This window comes from Nyctereutes procyonoides, unplaced genomic scaffold (assembly GCF_905146905.1).
Source record: "Nyctereutes procyonoides isolate TBG_1078 unplaced genomic scaffold, NYPRO_anot_genome, whole genome shotgun sequence".
Taxonomy (NCBI): Eukaryota; Metazoa; Chordata; class Mammalia; order Carnivora; family Canidae; genus Nyctereutes; species Nyctereutes procyonoides.
In genome coordinates this window covers 17,429,377-17,451,646 of record NW_026575122.1, presented here as the reverse complement: position 1 = coordinate 17,451,646, position 22,270 = coordinate 17,429,377, and the positions used below count along the sequence as shown (strand labels likewise).

Here is a 22,270-nt window from a genome sequence, read left to right as displayed (position 1 = left end):
ACACATTTGGGGAACATTTCAAACAAACCTCAGAGTTTACCAGAACCCCAGAACATTTCTCTTTCTCTCTGAAAAGAGAAAACAAAAGTAAACGAACACCCCAGTGGCATAGTGGTTGTTTTTTATTGAGCCTTTTCTGTTGGCTATTTGACTTGGTATTATCTTTGCAAGAGCCCTACTAGACCTTCTATTTTATAGAACTGTTGGTGGGTGTAATTTTCTTATTCTACCCTAGAAAATCTCAATTAAAGTTTTTATAAACTTGGAGGCCTTATTCAAAAGGCTATTGTATTTTATATTTTCAAAATAAATATTTACACTTGAAACTAAATTAAAGATGTTTTTATATTTACATAAAGCTATTTTATTTTCATTTTGTAATTTGCTTAAGCTCTAAAGGATAGTGAACATTGGTCTCTAATCAACTTTCTCATTTTAAAGACAACATGCAAAATGAAGCAATAATTTGAGTTTGGACAATGAAAGGAGAATTTGCCGTAGATGTAGTCATGAATTACTGGTTTTCTTTTCTACATTTAACAGAGATAGCAGCATCCAGCTTTAAACTTTTAAATAATATTAGGACACCCTAAGTAATGAACTGCATTTAAGAGAGAATGTGATCTATGACTCATAAATGAAATCAATAATTTTACTATTGTTTATTAGAAAAAAGACCACCTTCCTCTTAACTTTCAACATGAAGAAGACAAGTCTGAAAATTTTTATGTGAAGCCTTAATGTCCCAAACAAAGGTATAGGCTGGCAATGGACTAAACAGAGAAGTAGTAGAGAATTTTGGTTTCTTCTGCATGCAATGAGCATATTTACTTGTCTTAGACTGAAGCAATGTGGTACATTTTTTCTGAAATAGCTGATGTTGGGGGGCACATGTCCCCTTAAGAGGTTGCAGTTTTAATTAATTGCATGGATTATATTTTGCTCACAGGATGCTGTATTTTTGAATCTTTCTCTCTTGTCCCTTAGTGTATTTCTCATCCCTGGAAGACTGCCTGCAAAGAAGGGCATCATAGGAACTACAGCAGCCTATACTTCCACAGTTCTGTTTCATGAAAAGGGTCAAGGTCAGTTTCTGGCTATAAAATGTAGAAGCTCACCTCTAAACCAAGAGGAAATACGAGCTTTATAATTTGTCAAGGAATTCTAATCTTAATATTTCAGAGATGTACATGCTCGATAAACTATTAAACATCAACTAGGTCATCCTAGGTAACTACTTTGCATATTTCTACAGTGCAATGTACTTTAGAAGTTTTGGAATCAATGGAAAGAAAAGATTAGAATCAAGTAGAATTTCATATTGCATCTCAGAACTCAAAACTCATGTTGGTCAGTAGTAGGTGAACTTGGCACATATCTTCTAGTTTAATAAAGGCTTAAAAACGTAGAAAGACTATTAGTTTAAATAAACTTTTACATAAATACGGTTACCTAGGAATGCTCAAAAGATCAATGTTTAATTTTCTTGGCTCCCTCAGTGTCTGCCTTTGCACAGTTTATTTGCTCCTCCAACTATACAAGTTGCAGAATGTATAAATCATGCTATGGCTTTTTTTCTGGGATAACTAAGTCATTTCCAGGCTCACAACATGAGTTGAATTATATAGATTCTCTGGTTTCAAGCACCAGAATACTGTCCCTGTTATATGTAGTCATGTGATTCATTATTACAGAGCTTCCCAAACACTTTTGGTCATGACACACCAAAAATTGTCTTAGTCACATGGCAAACTGGAGTAAATGGAAGAGGGTACTCCCAGTGATGGGGCCAGGGGTTCCAGCTTTCCCTGTCTCCTCTCCACAAGCCTGAGAGATAAGTGTCTTAACATCTTGGTACACTTACAATCTATTCAGAGGCACACAAGTCAATTTATTTAGAGCTATTTTAATAGCTCATCTAAGAAGTCCAAATACTCATCACCTACAGTCGATTATCACATTTTAGATTTGAATGGGGCCTAAGAAAATTTTTAGACTGACCATTCAACTCACATAGAAGACAACCACAGAGGAAAGCAATGGCATGATAGAGTCAGGGAAGAAGGGATTTTAGAAAGAGAACTAGGTCTGAATCTTAGAGGGGCTACTGTTGAGTATGTTTGTAATCTTAGGCATGTTACTAAGCCACTCAGAGTCTCCATGTCTTCATCTGCAAAGTAAGGATAATTTTAATTACCTTGCTATAATATTTTAAGATTAGAAATAGCGTATGTGAATTACATACCTAACATGGTACGTGACACATAATTAATTGCTAATTTCCTAAGTGACTTTCCTAGTTTATGGGGCAAGATACAGAGCCTGAATTGAAATTCCATACCTCACTTCCAGCTTGGTCCATTGTTCATACATTGTGGTGTCCCAGATATTTCAAAATATTTTGACCCCTTATGGTTAGGACTGGATGTGTTCCCCCCAAATTCACATGTTGAAACCTTAACCCCCAATGTGATGGTATTAGGAGGCAGGGCTTTTAGGAAGCAATTAAGTTAGGTAAGGTCACAAGGGTAGAGCCCACATAGTAGGATTAGTGTCCTGACAAGAAGAGCTCTCTCTTCTTGTGCAAAGATGCAGCAAAGAAGTGGCCAACTGCAAACCAGGAAGGGGGCTCTCACCAGACAGCAGATCTGCTTGTACCCTGATCTTGGACTTCATAGCTTCCAGAACTGTGAGAAATAAATGTTTGCTGTTCAAGCTGCCCAGTGTATGATATTTTGCTCTAGCAGCCCAAACCGATTAAAACACTTTACTTTCATTACTTGGGTTCACTAATGTAACTCATCAGTTTAGTGTTACCAACCCCCACTTTATCCTATAAAGTAAGCCTGAGGGGAAAGAGATCCTTTGGTAATAATCCTAAAAGCAACCAATATTTGGGGAGCACTTACAGTTTTCAGTGCTTTTTTCAGACTTGGAGCTTCTGAATAACCTTGGGGAACTGTAACAGTCCATGTTTTCACTACCCTTGATGTACAGATGAGGCAACCTCAGTCAAAGAAACTAAATATGGTTGAGGCCTATCACCCCCACATGACAGGACATGAACAGAGTCTGTCCTGGACCATTGTATTTCCACTGCTTTGCTTCACTGCTGGATTTGTAGTGGACTGTAGATGAATGTGCTGATGGTTCAGACCCCTAACCACATACAGTGGATCAGTACATAGTGATGAGAGAGGTGGGAATAAGATATGCACTGGGGGTGGAGAAGGCAGGTCTGAAGGAGGAAGGGGACACAAGAGGAGACTGCTTTGCTAGAAGCTAAGAAGTGGGTGAGGCTAAGGCTTCTCCAGATGTCTTCAAGCCATTAGGATAATTTCAATTTGCTAAAAGAGTAGCATGATTTGAGGCCTCTGTACAGTGGCAAGATGCCACCTAATGGTACCACACCTTGCCTTAGGCACAGACTGAGTTTTTCTGGTATTCTGATAAGATGAGGGAGTATTTTACCAAGCATTATTTTACTCTTTAAAAAAAAAGATTTATTTATTTATGAGAGAGAGAGAGAGAGTGCCAAGTGAGTGGAGGGGACTAGCAAAGAGAGAGGGAAGGATCTCAAGCAGACTCCCTGCTGAGCATGAAGTTCACAGACTCTGAGATCATGACCTGAGCCAAAATCAACAGTCAGATGCTTAACCAACTCAGCCTCCCAGATGCTCCTATTTTACTCTTAATTAAACTTTAAAAAATTGAAGCGGGATCCCTGGGTGGCACAGTGGTTTGGCGCCTGCCTTTGGCCCAGGGCGCGATCCTGGAGACCTGGGATCAAATCCCACGTCGGGCTCCCGGTGCATGGAGCCTGCTTCTCCCTCTGCCTGTGTCTCTGCCTCTCTCTCTCTCTTTCCCTGTGTGACTATCATAAATAAATAAAAATTTAAAAAAAATTGAAGTGATACATCAAAAACAAATTGAAATAATTTAATTCAACCAATATTCATGGCAATCTAAATTGGTATATACTGCAGTCACTTGGAGAACTGATTCATCATGCACAATTTCTAAGTTTATTTACCTGGTTTCAGAGACAGAGGAGGTATAAAAATATAAGAAGTTAAGATTAATATTAAGAGATAGTAACTTATCCACATATATTTAGCTTTGTGGGGAATAGAAAAAGATATGCTGAATTGTGCCAAATGTATGTGCAGTTAAAAATAGAGGACAGATCCAGTGAAATCTGATCTTAAATCCTTCAGCAGGAATTGGTACAGATCCTCATTTCTCTGAAGAGCACTAATTTTTGACTCTTCAGCAAACCACTTGCTCTTTCTAGACTAATTTTTCTCATTTATGAGAGGTTGCACTAGGCTTTGGCTAAGCTTTTCATTTTAAACTTACTTTAATAGATGATCTGGGTATTAAATGGTAAAAATTAACTTCATAATAAGTTATGAAGTTCCATAACTTCAATTTATGGAACATATAATAAATATCAGATATTCTGCTGGACTTTGTGCATGTGTGTGTGTGTGTGTGTGTGTTCGTGTGTGCAATATCTGTAATCTGTACTACAGTCAAGCAAAGTGAGCATCATACGTCTCATTTTATATAAGGGGAAACTGAGGCTCATTTGGTGATTAGCTTAAATTAGAATCCAACCTTGTTTACCTATAAAGCCTGCACTCCTTCTTCACCATATACATTCTGAAGATGTGTAGAGATGTTTGATATTCAAGAAGCCAGTTTGAATATACAGTCTAATCACTCATTTATTCTACAAATCTTTACTGGACTTTTTTATGTTCCAGGTACTCTGATAAGAGCTGAGTCTACATTGATGAACACAACCAACAAGGGACCCCTACCCATGAGGAGTTTCACTGTCTTATAGAAGAGTCCGTTACTTAACTATTCCAGCAAGGAGAAAAACATAAATGGTTGTTATTGGTAGGTGCTATTTTAAGTCTCCAAATGCTTTAAGAAAAAGAAAAATAATAATTATAAAAAGAATATAATGCAGCCATTTTGATTCTTGCATTTTGTCTCTAAAGGTAACAAAGGTTTTTTTTGTGTGTGTTTTTAAATTTTATGTATTTACATATTAATTTTTGTTTTAGGTTTTTTATTTAAATTTTATTTAGTTAACATGTAGTCTCACCTTAGTTTCAGGAGTAGAGTTTAGTGATTCATCACTAACAGAAAATAACCAGTGCTTATCACAAGTGCCCTCCTCAATACCTATCACCCACTTAACCCATCCTTCAGCCCACCTTCCCTCCAGCAATGTTCAGTGTATTTTCTATGGATAAGAGTTTGTTTTATGGTTTGCTTCTCTCCCCCACCCCATTCATCTTTTTGTTTCTTAAATTCCACATTTGAGTGAAATCATATGGTATTTGTATTTCCATAATTGATTTATTTTGCTTAGCATTATACTCTCTAGCTCCATCCATGTTGTTGCAAATGGCAAGATTTCATTCTTTTTTATGGCTGAGTAATATTCCACCATACACACACACACATGCACACACACATACGTATATATATCATAACTTCTTTATCCACGTATCAGTCAATGTACATTTGGACTCTTTCCATAATTTGTCTATTGATAATGCTATCATAAATATCAGGGTGCATGTGTCCTTTCGAATCAGTATTTTTGTATCCTTTGGGTAAATACCTAGTAGTGCTCAACTCTTTTGAAAGACAGTGATAAAGTCATTCCTCCTTAGGCAAATATATACACTAAATCTTTCTGAAGGCTCATCATAGGTAGTCTCTCTAACTCCACTTCTTAAGAAACAGAGTCTCTGACTACATCTAGAGTTAAAAATAATTAAGAGTATTTCCACTTGTGCAAGAAGCCATTTAAAACATACAGATATGTTGGTAAATTGAACACCAATAAAAATTAACTTATTAAAAAAAATAAAACATACAGATAGCATGAAAGGCACATGCACACTATTTCTAGAAATTGACTTTTTTCTTAACATTTCTAACGTTAATATTAATTAGCAGAGAATTAAACATAATCTCTGAGTGTTTATTAACTTTGGGAAATATGAACTAATTAAGAGTAACTAATGTATATCTAATTAATTAAAACTTACGGTCCCTTCTCAATGTGTTTTCTTTTGTTTCAAAATGTAACAGAATCTACTGTTCATTGTATTAGGTATGGACTAATGAGATTTGTGGTATTTAATCTATTCTTGATTTCATCTCCCTGTCAACCTCTCTGCCTTACTCCTGCTAAATTTGGTTGTATATTGAATCTAATAGTCTCTGCACTTTCTCCCCATTCATTACTAACCCCAATCTGGCTTCAATGCACCTGTTCCTATTATGACTGAATCTCAAAGTGAAAGATAATCATATTCAATTTCCACTCTTCCTGAGAGTGAAAATCTTTCAGTCAAGTGGAGAGAACTTCATTATGGAATTTTTGGTATCCTTTAAATGGGGCTTAGTGTAACTAGACTTGCCCAGATGTGCCTGAGAAAGAGTGTCAAAGGAAAAGATAAAAATAAAGGCACTAATGAAGCCAGGAATAGTTGTCTATTGTTCTTGACTCAGATCATTTTTTAAAAATGAAATGCTTGACTGACAAAGATTCAAATGCTTGCCTTTCTTGACAAAGGCTAACTCAATGTGTTGACATAATTGTGCAAAAGTGCCTCACTAAAGTGCCAAATAAAACAAGACATAAGCTCCAATAGATGTTGCATTGACAAATACAATTAAATATTTAAGATTTTGCAGATAATAAAAATTATTCCTAAGAGATTTAGAAATTCAAACACCCAAGAGAAATCTTGCCCTCACTTCTTTTGATATTTTCCAGTTTTAACTGTCTTTGGACATCATCTATTGTGGTATTATCAATGTTTTTATTATTTACTCAATTCTTATTGACATCTTTATTACTGCAACACCCTGTTTTCCTTATACCCTGAGGCCTGCAGGAATGGAAGGAAGCCTCACATTCAGACTTTGTTAAAGGGAAAGGTCATTTAAATAAAACTTTCAATAGCCCAAGTTCCTGACTTGTAGGTTGGGGGTTATTCTGCCAACTTTCTCCGAGTATATAAAGTAACTTCAGAGCATAGAGACTATTGTCGTTACATTAAAATAGATGACTCATGCTGTGTGTATTTCCAGGATGAAGAGTTAGTTCCTCCTGCATTTCTTTCCATGTGGCCAGAGCAGAGGGTCCTCCTCCCAATCCTCCCAGACTTCAAAGGAAATATTATATTCCTGTTTCCTTCTAGTGTTGATATAGGGATGGAATTAGAGAGTTTAGGCAGACAACATCTCTCCTTTCTAGAAATATCTATATGTAAGTAGTATATACAGAAATTTATCTAGATGTCTATGCATAGAAACATATGGAGAAATTTATCTCGAAATATATATATATTTTGAAAAAATACAGCAGTGATCCAGTTTAGTTTACACTCTAGAGGCAAGAATGCTGAACTCTGAGTTAGAAAATCTGCATAGTTACTAGTCATGGGCCCTTAAGCAACACATGAAACATCTCTAGATCCAGATTAGTTTACTCAATGGTACACAAATGATAACTCTTGCCCTATTTCCTAGGCTATTGTGAGTGTGAAATAAAGTCATGTATGTGAAAGTGACTTAAAACCTGTGAAGCTCTATGCAACTACAGAGGGCTGTTATTGCATGACACCTTCTACTTACCGGTAGTGGTCACCAACTTAGCCTGTGTGCCTATGGACCTCATCTGTAAAATTTATATTGGAAGTCAAAGGAAAATGGTTTGATCTATACAAATATTGGTTTTACCTATGACATTTACATCTTAAGGGGCAAAAAGTGCATTTGTGTGAATAATCATGCACAAAAGAATGTTAATAAATGAAGTAGAAGGAAAGGTTAGCATTGTGCCCTAGTCAAGGGAGTAATTATACATTTCAGGGTGAAAAGTGCAAGTTGCAGGAGCTGCCTGTTCGCTGGTGCCAAGACAGCTGTGTGTTTAATCTCAGTAGCCCAGCCAACTGGTATCAGCTCTGTTATCGCTCATCACCTGCTCCTACCTCTGCTGTTGTGTGAGAACCAGTGAGACTCATGGCTTGTACTACAGCAAACTTTAGTTTGGATTTTTTTCCTGTCAATATATTGAATTGGCAATCCGAAATGACCTCAATTAAACTGAACACTCGGGTAGAGTAACTTATCTGAACTGATTTGCTTTCACCTCCTAAACACGAGGATTAGTATCTATTTTCATGCCTGTGTTAGCACATGCCATCCTCGATGCCCTAGTAGACATACAGAGGCTCTATCCTCTCAAATAACCAGTGTTCTTTCAGTGTGTTCGGCTTTGGTCTGAGATTCAACTTAGTTTTCTTTCTTTCCCTTCTTTGGCCAAAGACACTCAGGTATGTTTTTTGGCACATCTACATTTCTATAATTAGTTTGTGCAAGTGTGCATAACCCGCAGGCTACACTCTTACCCCTGATGTTTTGCAGATGCACCCAAACACCTACAAAAGTGAGTTACATGCTCTTCCTCAAAGCCCGGTTCAGAATGGCCAGGTGCCACCATGCCTCTTAGTTTCTCCTATGCAAGCATGGGTGCTGGTTGGCTCTACGGTTATGTGCTGGCATGAGTTTGCTAAACCACTGCCCTTATGGAGGTTGTGTTTTCTCAACCATGACTTCTGAGTCTTATAATACGTGTACGTTTAGGGCTTGGAGTAGAGAAAAATTGTAGCTGTTTTTATCGATTTGAACTACTTCCTCCCAAATCCAGCTGCATGTTAATATTTTTGTCACCATGGATCCTAGCTGGTGGCACTCTTTTTTTCTAAATATTTTGATATCTTTTTTTGAAAGGAGATGTTAAACATTTCTGCAATAGCTAAGTGTGCACAGACCACAGGAATACATTTGTGACATTTTCCTGCCAAACAAGTACCAAGATATGGAATATTAAAAGTTTGATTCAGATTAAATGAAGTCATTTTAAAATTAGCAGAACAGCAAGAAGTAATAAAATCATGGTAGCATTTTGGCACATGTTCTGGCATTCATATATTCACAAGTACACCTTTCACTTGCTGAAATAGCAAATGGTTACTATATCTGTGATATATTAATCATGTTTCTGTTTCCTAGATCACAAATTCAGGTTCAATTAAGCTTGGTTAAGTCTAACATCTCTCAGATAAATAGTTGATATTTTCAAAAATTCCCAGGTCAGATATTCTGCATAACTTTAAAAAATGAATCTCTCTCTATTTCATCTGTGACTAAAATGCAGTGGAGATTTTCAGAAAGGTTACATTTCACCTTAATGTTCATAGGTAGAATTCCTGGAATGCTGCTACATACCTTAAGAAGCATTTTTCACAAACATCTTTAACATGTATATGTTTATAAGCATTAAGCTTAGTAGCAGCATTAGATATTAAGAAAAAAATATTCATAGCTGTTGACAAAGCTACCTTTATACAGTATTTGCATTCTTGAAGATTTGCATGTCCATATTTCTAGAAATGTGATATTTTACATTGACTTAATAGCAATTGCAGAAATATGTTTTCATAGGCTTATCTTTCAAACGCCATGCAAATAATTTTTCAGAGTATGATAAATCTCTTTTCTTCTTTGTGCATTTTCCTTGCAAAAGTCTTCAGTTAATATGAATTGCTTTTATTGTGAGAAAACATATTTATTTAAAAATTTTATAAATTTCAAACAATATCCAACACAAGATTAGCTAAACTTGTGTTATCTTCACACAGTGAATTAATGTCTATTCACTAAAACTCATATTATAAAAGAATACTTGTGATATGAGAAAATAAATAATATATCACATAAAAAGCCTATTATAAAATAGTAAATATTAAGTTTTGGTAAGAAAACTGTAAGTGTACTCATGGATAGAGAAAAATACAGTATGGCATATTAACTGTGGTTGTCTCTCAGTGGTAAGAATGTAGATGCTTTTGTTCTTTTTAAAACTTTTCTACATTTTTCAAATTACTCTGAGAATTGTATACTACTTCATAAGCAGGAAATACATATATATATAAATAATAGTGTATATAGTGCTTATATTCATCTTTTAAAATTCTATATTTAGCAGGCATGATAAGGAGAGTAGAGGAAATCTGGATTGAGAGACCAGAACAACAAAATTCACAGAAGTGTAATAGGACACTACATTTGGTGAATGGCAAGTAGACCTACAGAGCTGAAAAGGTAGACAGGGTTAGATTATTTAAGAGCTCAGAAATTTAGATTCTATAAAAGATGACCATACATACTGGTTTACCTGAGAGGGTCCACTTTAGTCCTATTGTAGCAGCATAGTTATTAATAGCATCCTCCATTATTAGCAAAATTATCTAGTTTAGATGATATATCATGTGGTCAACTTATATAAATACTAGGAAACCACTGAAACTTGTTACTAGGAACTTAACCAGATTTACATTTTGGAAGGAGGTCCTTGGATGCATTGTGCAAAAATGAATTTTGGTGGGGAGAGGATGTGCAGGAACATGGGCAGGGAGATCAACTGGGAGACTATTGTAAAGTTTATGAGAATGATGTCAGTAGCAATAGGGTTATTGTAGATGAGACAGAAAGGAAATTTATATAGAAGAGCAGGTTTAAACATTCATATAAGAGGCATTGAGATATTTTAATGTAGAAATGGGTGTATCTTGATACCATTTGTGAAAAGTTCTTAATTTAAATTTGAATTTGAATAGCTTCATATATCAGGGCTTCTGTACTGGACAGAGAAACTCTAGATTTTTGTCTGTGAGCTGTGAGAGAGACATCTGGCCTGTAGATGTAGCTTTGTGAGGGATCAGTTAGGTGCTGGCTGAGTAAATGCGTTTGGTCAGCAGAGCTTGTATATTGAGGAGAGGGGAGGGTACCATATTTAAGAGATTAGCAGAGGAAGAGGAGTCTGCAAAGAAGGGTAAAGATTAGTCAGACGGTTGGGGAAGTCCCAGGAGAGGGAGTTGGTTTTGTAGTCAAAGGGGGAGCGATTAATAGTAATCAAAAGCCTTATACTGGGGATCCCTGGGTGGCTCAGCGGTTTAGTGCCTGCCTTTGGCCCAGGGCATGATCCTGGAGTCCCAGGATGGAGTCCCACATCAGGCTACCTGCATGGAGCCTGCTTCTCCATCTGCCTGTGTCTCTGCCTCTCTCTCTCTGTCTCTGTGTCTCTCATGAATAAATAAATAAAAAAATTTTTTAAAGCCTTATGCTGTAAGACATCCAAATAAAATGGACACATTTTGGAAGGATTGAGGCTAGAAGATTATAGAGGTAGAGAGACATTTGGAGTAGAAGAGTCTAGGTCTCAAAAGAGTTGAACTGCTGTTGAAACTCCACTCTCAAAGGGAGTGATAAGGGAGAGTTCAGAAATAAAAGCAATGGAATTTGATGACTGATTCAGTGTTCTAGGAGTTGTGAGGGTGGGATTCAGTGTTGACCAACAGAAATCAGTGTTTGTAAAAGGCAACAGTGAGAATGAAGGATGAAATACAAAACCTCACTATGCCCCAATTCTTAAGGAATTATAGTATAGATTTCTTGATGTAGCTACTTTCGTAAGCAATGATGGCTGTGCCAACCAGGAAGGAAACCTGTTTCATAAATGCAAGGAACTGCTTTTTTCCCCCTTCTTTGATGATATCAGACAAGAACCTGGAGCTTTGTTTACCATTTCAGCAGGGCAATGGCAGCAAAGGCCCACAGATGAAAGAAAGGTGGAATCCAAGAAAGGAAGACAGAATCAAAACATCCTTTCAATAAAAAGAATGATCACTGAAGAAAAGCTCAAAATTTTAGGAACATTAGGATGGGAAGCATGCAAATAGCTGTATTCATCTGTAAGCTGCTTTTGGGAAGGCAACGTGGTATAGTGGAATAAACAATTGAACTGGTAGACAATACAGTAGATTTAGGTTCTAATATTGGTTCCATTGTTAATTAACTATGATCTTGGCACAAATGTGATTTAACTCTTCTGGGTATCAGCTACTCATACGTAAGTAGATTAGTGTTAAAGTTTATGTTTTTTAACTTTAAAGTTCTATTAGTATAAAGGCCAACATAAAATTACATCTAGTGTGCTATGATAAATCTGGATCCATGAAACTATGCTAAATTTTGTTGACTTGTGTCACAAAATTTCAGTCACTGATATTTAATGGCTGCGTTGGCCATAGAAAACTAATGCTAAAACAGATAATACGGGAAAAAGCCAAGTTTTGCAAAGTTAAAAAATCATAAAATAAAGAGTTATTTTCCAAGTTACAAAGAAAAACGAAAGAAAACAAAACAAATAATGAGGTTGTGTCTAACCTGAGAACCTGTAGGACAAGTTTCAGTTCAAAGAAACTGTTGAAGGCCTCTTAATGGTGCCTGGAGGGGTAGACAGTGTGGTGGGTTAGAGAATAGAATACTTTTAATCTTTAGTTTAAATACTTACTCAATTCAAAAAAAAGAAAGAAGGAATGAAAGAAGGAAGAAAGGGGAAGGAAGAAGGGAAGGAGGAAGGTAAGAAAAAAAAAAGAAAGGAGAGAAAGAGAGAAAAGGAGGGAGGATGGGGGAAAAAAAGAGAAAATGCTATCTGTTGTTTATTGTTGTAAGAAAAGTTTAGTGTGGTAGAGCATAACTATAGTTTCAATCCTTAATCTTCCGGTAAGTGTGTTGCCTTGGGCAAGTAATTACCCATTTCTGGGTCTCCATTTCTTCATCAGTAAAATGAGAGGTTTGGGCCAGATCATTTTGAAAGTTCCTTCTTACTATATGGTGTTACAACATTGACAATGTAACTCGCATGGCCCAGGATTGTGGGTTTGTGTTGCTCAGAAAGGAGTAAAGCATAGTGTTGGGGAAAAGTTATCTATTCATTATTTCACTTTAATGCATATATTGAGTTTTAGGAGATCGTTTTCAGCAGACCAAAGTAAGAAAATAAAAAGCAGTCTTACCAATTAATGAGCCCTACTATTCCAGCTGTGATAGAGGGGGTGCCTGGAATCACTAAATCTGCCCTTCAGTGGAGTCCGGAGGATTCACCTCTTCTGTTCTCTCTGCCACCCTTCTTCCAACGTTAGTCCTAGGAAGATGTGCTTGTCTCTCCTGCAGAAGAAAAAGGCAAGCTTCTGTCCTAGAGAAGGAATGTGGAGGAGAGCTAAAAAATATCCTTAGATACTGGAACTGTGGAAATTCGTGTGTTTTATGCAACTAATAAGTATTTAGCAAAGATGTTTTATAAATTGTTAGCTTTTCTGCACTCATGTACTTTGATTACTCCTTTGAATTGCTGAAGTTACTCTGGAAAAACATGAGAAATATCTTTGTTGAAGAGATGACTTGCCCTGTTTTTCATGTGCCAAGCTCCCTCCTTGTACAAAAACAAAAGAAGATTTTCTTTGAAGATACTGCAAGTTTCCAAGAGGCAGAATTGTCCCCCACATTCTCCCCGAAAGTAAGGGTCTTCTTTTAAAAATAATTTTTTTGGGAGCAGGGTTGGGCAATACTTTCATTGTCAGATTCTTTACACTTAATGGAAGTGCTAGCTGAGATTCTGGAATTAGGCGGGTCCTACATGTTTAAGATTTCCAGAAAGCACTTAAGTTTGGACTGTCCTTAAAGCCGGGTGAGGGTAAAAGAGTTCACTCTGTTTAGATTCCCAGGGTGCACCGGACTTCCCTGCTTCATGTAAACAGCTAAAATGACAGTGTGATGACTTCTCTCAGGATTGCTGTATTTTTTTCTTTTATTATAGAGATTGGTAAAACACTTTACGTGATACAAAGGGACAGAAGAAAGCACTGCCTTTTAAAAAATATTAAACTTTGTGGGACTTTAAATACCAGGTTTTGGGAAAAAAGGGTTGTTATTTTGGTTATAATATTCTTGATCTTAGGGAGTTAGACCTGGCTCACTTTCAACTGCTTTTTATCCTTTTTGCATCTCAACTTGTGAGGCTATGGTATAGAACTCCGCGCCCCCCCCCTCCTTTTTTTTCACATGGAAACATTTTAAAATCTTAACTACCAGGCACCATAGCTCTTCAGTATGGGCATTTGTTAGAAATCAGAGAAATGATGCATTATCCATATTTCTAATTACTAATATTTACTACTTTACTATTTTCTCAAATGTCATTCAAAAGCAAATGACCTTAGTCCTTATTCCCTAATATCGGGCTTGGCTAACCAATTCTTTGCTCTTGAAATTCTCCTTCTTTGATATGTCCACCACCACCACTCTGGTTCTTCTCCTTACTTTTCACCTTTCCTAATTAATTTTTGTTGTAAGTTTCCTTCCACTCTACTTCTTCTTTAAACCTGGCACTTTTCTCTCTCCAAACTTTGGTATTCCAGAAATGAGCTCTTTCTTATGGCTTCATCTAGTATTTCTAATTGTTAACTCAAAATCTAAATCTCTTGCTTTGATTTGGTATCAGAGTTGCACTCTTGAGTCTCCAGGTGCTTCTTATATGTTTATAACTTGTGTAATTAGTGCTAGGTGAGGTAAAAGTTAATTGTGTTTCCTGTGAGTAAACTGCATTGAAAAATTATTAGTACCTTTATCTGTGGAAGCAGACATTCACTATGTACAGATCTTTGCTTTCTTAAGTTACACAAATATAGGGCTTTCTGTTTAAGAAGATAAAAGTATTCTCTTGCATCAATTTGGATACTACAGATAAAAGTTCATGACAATACATTTGACAATTCAGAATAAATATGCACCTTTAAAATTATAACTTATTGGGGCACCTGGGTGGCTCAGTTAATTGTCTGCCTTCAGCTCAGGTCATGATCCCAGGGTTGTAGGATTGAGCCCCATGTCCAGTTCCCCACTCAGTGGGGAGTCTGCTCCTCCTTCTGCCCTCCCCCTTCTTATGCTTTCACTCTCAAATAAATAAAATCTTAAAAAGCAAAAAAAAGATAACTTATTAAAACTGATGGAAATACTCCAGATATTTAAAAAAAGAAGTATTGACAATGACAAATTACCAGGTGATTACAAAAATAGGATCAAGAGGTCAGTGTCACTTACAAACATAAAAACAAAAATCTCAAACATAATATTAGCAAAGAGAATCCCACAGTATGTTAAAGGGATGGTATTTCACTAGTGTTGCTGATGTGGCCTATGGGAGGGTCAATGTTACCTTCCAGTATACTCATTTCTTGTCTGAAGGCTTTCTCTGGAACATATGAATGGAGGTCACAGATACCAGAGAATTAACACTCTCCAGAAACAGTGATTGATTGGCAGGAAGGGGTTGGGTTATAAATATTCCAATTCCCTTATCTCTCAGGTGGGATAGCTCTGAGACATGTGCCTATACCATTCCCCAGGGTTTCTTGGTAGGCTTAAGCTCCAGTCACTGACCATGGCCACTGGCTTGATAATTCATCCTTTCTTGTCTTCCTTTTCTCCCCTGTCTCATTTCTCCACTCCCTTATGAGTTTTCTCCTCAATAAACTACTTGCAATGAAATCTTTTTCTCTGGGCTAGCTATGTATGTGTGTGGCAGGGGGTGGGGGAAGAGGGAGGACCCAAGCTAAGAAAATAACCAAGTTGGAAGCTGGATTATTCCAGAAATGGAAAATGGTTTTAGCTTTCAAAAATCAGTCAATTTCATCCATCACATTTACAGAATAAAGGAGGGAAAAAAATACCATAGGATTATCTCAATAGATGCAGTAAAAGTATTGTTTTAAAAGTCAATACTTATGGTAAAAATTCCCAACATAAAAGGGAATTCCTCAGTCTGAAAAATAGTAGGTATAGAAAAAGGAATTGCTCAATATGAAAATTCTGTATATGTACAGAAAAATCCTACAGCAAACATAATAGTGAGTTATGAAATATTTAAATTTATGTCTTTAAGATAGGAAACAAAACATTTGCTATCACTACTTCTATTCAACATTGCACCAGAGGTCCTAGACAGAGAAACAAGGCAAGAAAAAATCATACGCTTTGTAAAAAAAGAAACAAACTGCCATCATTCATAGACAAAATAATCATTGGTATAGAAAATTCAAAAGAAGGTACCTACAAATTATTGGAACTAATAAGTGAATTTAGTGAAGTAACTGGACATAATAGGGTTGATATAAAAATAAATTTTATTTCTATATACTATCAAATAATAATTAGAAAATAAAATTCAGGGGTGCCTGGTTGGCACAGTCAGTAGAGCATGTGGCTCTTGATCTCTGGGTCATGAGTTCAAGCCACATGTTGCGGATAGAGATTGCTTAAATAAAGTTTTTTAAAAAGAAAAGACAGGCACTTGAGTGGCTTAGTCTGGTAAGCGTCTGCCTTTAGCTCAGGTCATGATCCCAGGGTCCTGGGATTGAGCCTTGCAATCCCCTTCAGGGGAGAGTCTGCTTCTCCCTCTCTCTCTCTGCCCCTCCTCCCACTCATGTGCGTGCTTTTTCTCTCTGTCAAAGAAATACATAAAATCGTTTAAAAAATTAAAACAACAACAACAATGGATAATAGCATCAAACACAACAAATACCCAAGAATAAATCTAACCAAAGATGAAAATAAGTCTCCATATGACACAATAAAACATCATTAAGATGAGCTAAAGAACTAAATAAATGGAGGGATTTGGCAAATTTTCATTAATTGGAAGGCTCAGTATTATAAAGATGTCATTTCTTTCCAGGTTTGTCTGTATCAGATATTATGCAAGTACAATGTAATTTCAATCAAAAAGTTAAAAATTTTTTTGTTTATTTGCCCTAGAAACTCTGACAAGGTGATTTTCTATTTATGTGGAAGTGTAAGAGGCCAAGAATAGCCAGGATAATCTTAAAAGAACTGTGGAGGACTTACATGAGGTTTCAAGACTCACTATAAAGCCGCAGTAATTAAAATAGTGAGATATTGATGCTAGGATACATACAAGGTGAAGAATAGATTTAAGAGTACAAAACTTACCACAAATATATGATAATTTAAATTAAAGGTGCTCCTGGGGCAGCAGGAGAGGCAGAAATGGAAAGAAAAGCCTTTTTAGCATATGGTACAAGATGTATTGGTTATCCAAATGGAAAAAAAGGTAAACATTTATTTTTACTTACTATTGATACAAGAAAAGGAAGAGTGAATAGTTCTAGTCAAGAAATAGAATCTCTAATTTAAGACCTTCCTGGAAAGAAATATCCAGGCCAACTGAATGCTCCAGATATTTAAGGAAGAAATATTACCAATAGCCAATTATTAGGCCATTGCAAAATATCAACAGGCTACTCTCACTATGAACATAAAGGCAAAAGTCCTAAAAACAATATTAGCCATGAAAATGCCACAATATGTTAACCATCGAAAGCACACCATATAAAAAATAAATTCCAAATAACTGTAGACCTAAATGAGAAAGGTAACCCAATAAAGCTTCTAGAAAATAACATGGATCGTATTTTAATGACTAAGATATTCTTAAATAGGGAAAGATTCCCCCTTCAGCTTTATTGAGATATAATTGGCATATAATATTGTGTAAGTTTAGGGTATTGATTTGATATACTTCTATATTGCTACATGATTACCAGTGTAGTGTTAGCTAACACCTCTATCACTTCACATGCTTATCATTTCTTTTTTTTTTTGTGGTAAGACTATTAGAAGATTCACTCTTAGTAACTTTCAATTATATAATACAGCATTATTAACTATAACCACCATGCTGTACATTCCACTGGGATGAACTTATTCATCTCAAAACTGCAAGTTTGTACCCTTTGGCCAACATCTTCCCATTTTCACCTCTACACCCCAGCCTCTGGTAATCACCATTCTACTCTCTATTTCTATAAATTTTTATTTATGGATAGCTTATATAATTGTTTTTATTTGTAGGGAGAACAGGGGCCAGAATTTTCTATGTTGACATTTTGACAAAGATTTCTTAAATAGGATGTAAAAATTCCTAAACATAAAAGAAAAGCTTGATAAATCAAATTATATTAAAATTAAGATTTTTATTCACTGAAAGATATCCTTAAGAGAGTGAAGAATTGTTATTAAACTATGGACTTTTACATAAAAATCATAAAGAATGCTATAGAAAACATTCATGATCTCATGACCCAGCTTAAGAATAAGCTTTTATATGATATACATTACACATATAGTTGCTATTTTTATTTCTCCTGATCACCAAACCTCAATGTAATTACTTTCCCTCTCTTCCCATCCCCTGGGGTTAACCACTTTCTGGAATGTTGTGTTTCTCCTTTCCCTGCAGGTCTTTATAGTTCTATACGAGATGTACCCCCAAATAATATATATTACTTTATTAGTCAGGGTCCCAGCAGAAAAATGATAGTACATTCCATTGGGTAAATGAAAGAAAGTTTGTAAAGAGTCTTTTTGCAAAGGTGTGATAGACTTCAGGAAACTGAAGTAGTATCTTGAGACTAGTGGCTTTGGAGTTCCACTCCTATCTCTGAATTTCAAGAGCTAAGGAAAACTATCAAAGAAAGGATGTGGGGAGAATAAGGCTGCCTGAACAGAACCCAGCCCTTTGGTCAAAGTAGGCTTCAGTCCATGAAACCTTGCATAGAGGGAGCCAAGAGGATGGACTTCTCTGATCTCACACTCCTGCCTCATGATGCTCCTCAGTGAACCCAACTGAAATCCAGAAAGTATGTGTGTTGTGTGTGTGTGGGGGCAGTGATGCAGAGGACAAAAGTCAGGGCACAAAGAAGTGTAGAGAAAGGAGAAGAGTGCAGCCAGGTGCAGGGGAATGTACCTCCCTGTCAAATATGCATCAGCACCTTCAGCATATTACACTATTATAGTAAATTTATTGTGTTCTCTGTGTATCCTTTTGCCACTTGCTTTCCTCTCTAGCTTTCTAAAACTTGATCTGAACTTAGTGTATATATATATATAATATATATACATTATATATATAATGTTATTTCTAGACAGATATTGATTCAAGAAGCAAGCATATTGTGCTTTCACCAGTTTGGTCTTTGTTAAGGTTTGTAGTTGCAAACAACAAAATCCAACTATACTATTTCAAGCAGAATAAGAAATTTACAAAAGGATAAATTTTACATCATGGAGTCTCTGCAATGGCTGGAGAGTCCAGCTTGATGGCCTTGTATTCCTAAACAATCTTCAAACTGCAATGCTGTACCACTCCACTGGGGCAACTTGCTGTGGGCTCTGAATGTTGCAGGGGACACTAGGAAGTAGGACTATTGCTACCACAGCATCTGAAGGCTGGCTGTCTTTACCCCTTTGCCAGCAACGATTTAACACTGTATTTTTTCATTCACTCCATTCTCTTCCAAACTCCTATCTCATCTGAGGTGCACTGGAGAGGCACAGGTCATGAGCTCATACTCTAGCTTTGAGGGAAGTTGGGAAAGCAATTTTCTAGGCTCTGCTTTGGGGAGGTGAAGACTTTCTTGTCTTTATCCTTTAGTGCTAATTAGTGGCATTATTCAAAATAACTACTGACTTTGCCTTTTTAATGATATTTGTGATTTTTCTAAAATAGTATGAAATGCGGATCCCTGGGTGGCGCAGCAGTTTGGCGCCTGCCTTTGGCCCAGGGCGCGATCCTGGAGACCCGGGATCGAATCCCACGTCGGGCTCCTGGCGCATGGAGCCTGCTTCTCCCTCTGACTGTGTCTCTGCCTCTCTCTCTCTCTCTCTGTGACTATCATAAATAAATTTAAAAAAAAAATTAAAAAAAAACCAATAGTATGAAATGCCATTTTATTGTTGGCGATGTATCTCATTATTTGGTTTTCTTTCTTCATTAAAATTTTAGGGATCCTTGGGGGAGGATAATAATCTTTAACTTTTCACAGGAACTAGCATATTACTATGAACATAGGAAGTGCAAAAGAAACGCTTGTTTTATGATTGATCCATGGTTTGAGTGTTGAGGGACTAGAGATCATGGTCAAGTAATTAAAAGAAAACATATTTATGTGCATTCTACTGTCCAGATCATGATACAAGGCAATTCACACAATCCCTATTGCTAGTTATTCAGGAGTATACTTGTCATTTATTAACATGTTTTTGATTTTTCTTTCCCTATCACTTCAACATTTAGATTGAAAAGAGGGCAAAAGCTGGGAAATAACATAGTATTTATAAAAGTCCAAAGGGAGATGAAACTTGGATAATAAAATAAAATAATCAACAAGACTGTTTTGGGGGAGAATTTTTATGAAGAAATAGGAAGTTGGTTATAGTTTGGATTTGTCAAACAACTTTTATAGTAGGATTATATCAGTAGCCCTTTGGGGGCTTCCTAAAACATGTCTTGGGCATAAATAACCAACTGGCCAATAAATTTCTAAAATGCTTGAGACCATAGGGCACAGAAAGAAGTTAAGTGAATGCTAGACTTGTGTTTGTGTTTACTACTCACTTATTATATGTCTTATCTCCATCTGATGTGGGTGTGCTGATGAATATTGGAGTTTGAAAAACATGGAGGAGAGATGAGGCAATGTGTTAATCCCCATACATGAATGAATCCATGGTTGAATGGATGAATCCATGATGAATCTATGTCATAAACCTATACTTGCCCACCTAGAATACAGTTGAGGCACTCAGGAAAAATGCTAATAAAATATATGGAAATCTTGGCAGAATAAATATAGGACCACAGACTTAGTATAAATCTGGGAAGATCAAAATAATGTTCCAGTTTAAAGAGAGAGAGAGCAGTGGTAGCCAATTATTTATTTTGATTAGCAAAGGATATCTAAAAGCCATCATAGTTTTTGTTACCTAGGCAGTATGGAGATCCATGAGATCCAGGAAGCAGGAGTGAAAAGTGGAATCAATCCGAGGTCCAGTGTTCTCTGACGTTTACTGGCAGATAAGGTGTATGTGTGTGTGTTCTCTGTGTGTATGTGTGTATTCAGACGCTAGCTTAGAATAAGGTTTTCTGACCTGTCTTATCAGCACATATTAAGCACTTACTAGGTGTAAAAGAGTTGTCTAAGTGATACTAAAGAGGAGAGGGTGCTCTCTGCTCTGTGGTGGGAAGAGCAACGTGCATCACTGTGATAAAAGCTCCATTGTGGAAATGGCTCTGTTTATTGCTGTATTCTTAGCACTCAAAACAGCCTGGTGCTTCAATAAAGAAGCACTAAGTAAATTAATAAATTATTTCTTGAATAGATGCACCAGTTCCTCTGATGTGAGTGATGTTTAACTTTAAGTAGGCAAGTCAGATAGCGAAGACCTAAACTTAGACAGTGTATGTAATTCTCACGGAAGCATGAGGCTCTGGGACTGGGCAGGTGTGAAGAATGTATGACAATAGGAGACGCACATAGATGCTGTTTGCCAAGCTGGAGGGTGGCAAGCAAAAACAGAGTGAGCAGAAGAAAAACTGTAAAGATCCCACGAAGTAAAACCTCATATGACTCAGTGTAATTCTGGAATTCCAAGTGATAATAGGCAGAACATCTTTACTTGCACCAGTTAGAAGTATAGCTATATATGAATAATGGTAATGGGTAGAGTAAGATTTTAAATTGTGAAGTCAGAAATAGCTGTGGGCTCTGCAAATAGGGCTACAGCTGCCAACCATAGAATAGCCTTTATGTACAGTGTGGAAAGAACAGTTGGTCAGGCAAAGGTTTTTTCAGCCACACCTGTTCACTCAGATAGCAATTGCCAGCACTGGTATCTCTTTATAAAGATAAATATACATTTTATATATCTATGTCTATGGTTATATACACATCTTATAAAGTTACATTGGCTAATTATGCTCTTTTAAACGAAGAATACAATCTATTATGGCACTGGGTCAAAATTGGTATATCTAACGTCATGTAGAGGGTCTCTTAGTTGAGATGATTCTTTCAGAGTCATTAGTGTGGTTTCATTTATGAGTACAATACCAGTAGAACCTTGTTATGAATAACTCATTAATTATACCAAGCCAGGTATATCATGGGTCAAGTCACTTCTCCTGAAGTATAACAACCACATATAATAAAGCCTGAAACAATGCAATTGGCCTATTCGCCTTTCATTCACTCACTTCACAAATGCATATCAAGTACCTCCTAAACTGGAGGGATTATGGGTGATAAATTCATAAACTTTGTCCATAATTATCGTAAGGAAACTAGGTTTACCTTGTGAGGTGAGCACTTTAAAAGAATTCTTTCAATGTTCTGTGGCAATATTAATATCTGTTATGAAAACTTTTCATCCTAGATTTTTTGAGAAATGTCCATAGCATCTTTCTCAA

The 22,270-nt window shown here is 36.4% G+C and overlaps 1 long non-coding RNA gene across 2 annotated transcripts in view; it reads left to right on the top strand.

Annotated features, from left to right (window-relative positions):
- The window catches only part of LOC129516862 (uncharacterized), a 77,780-nt gene that overhangs the window by 50,142 nt on the left and 5,368 nt on the right, over window positions 1-22,270 (top strand). The window contains exons 1-2 of one of the 2 annotated variants that reach the window (XR_008665883.1): window positions 1,016-1,085; window positions 4,770-4,908. This is a non-coding gene — a long non-coding RNA (uncharacterized LOC129516862). Of the gene's footprint in view, window positions 1-1,015; window positions 1,086-4,769; window positions 4,909-22,270 lie in introns of those variants that run through there. The other variant, XR_008665884.1, reaches the window with a different exon arrangement.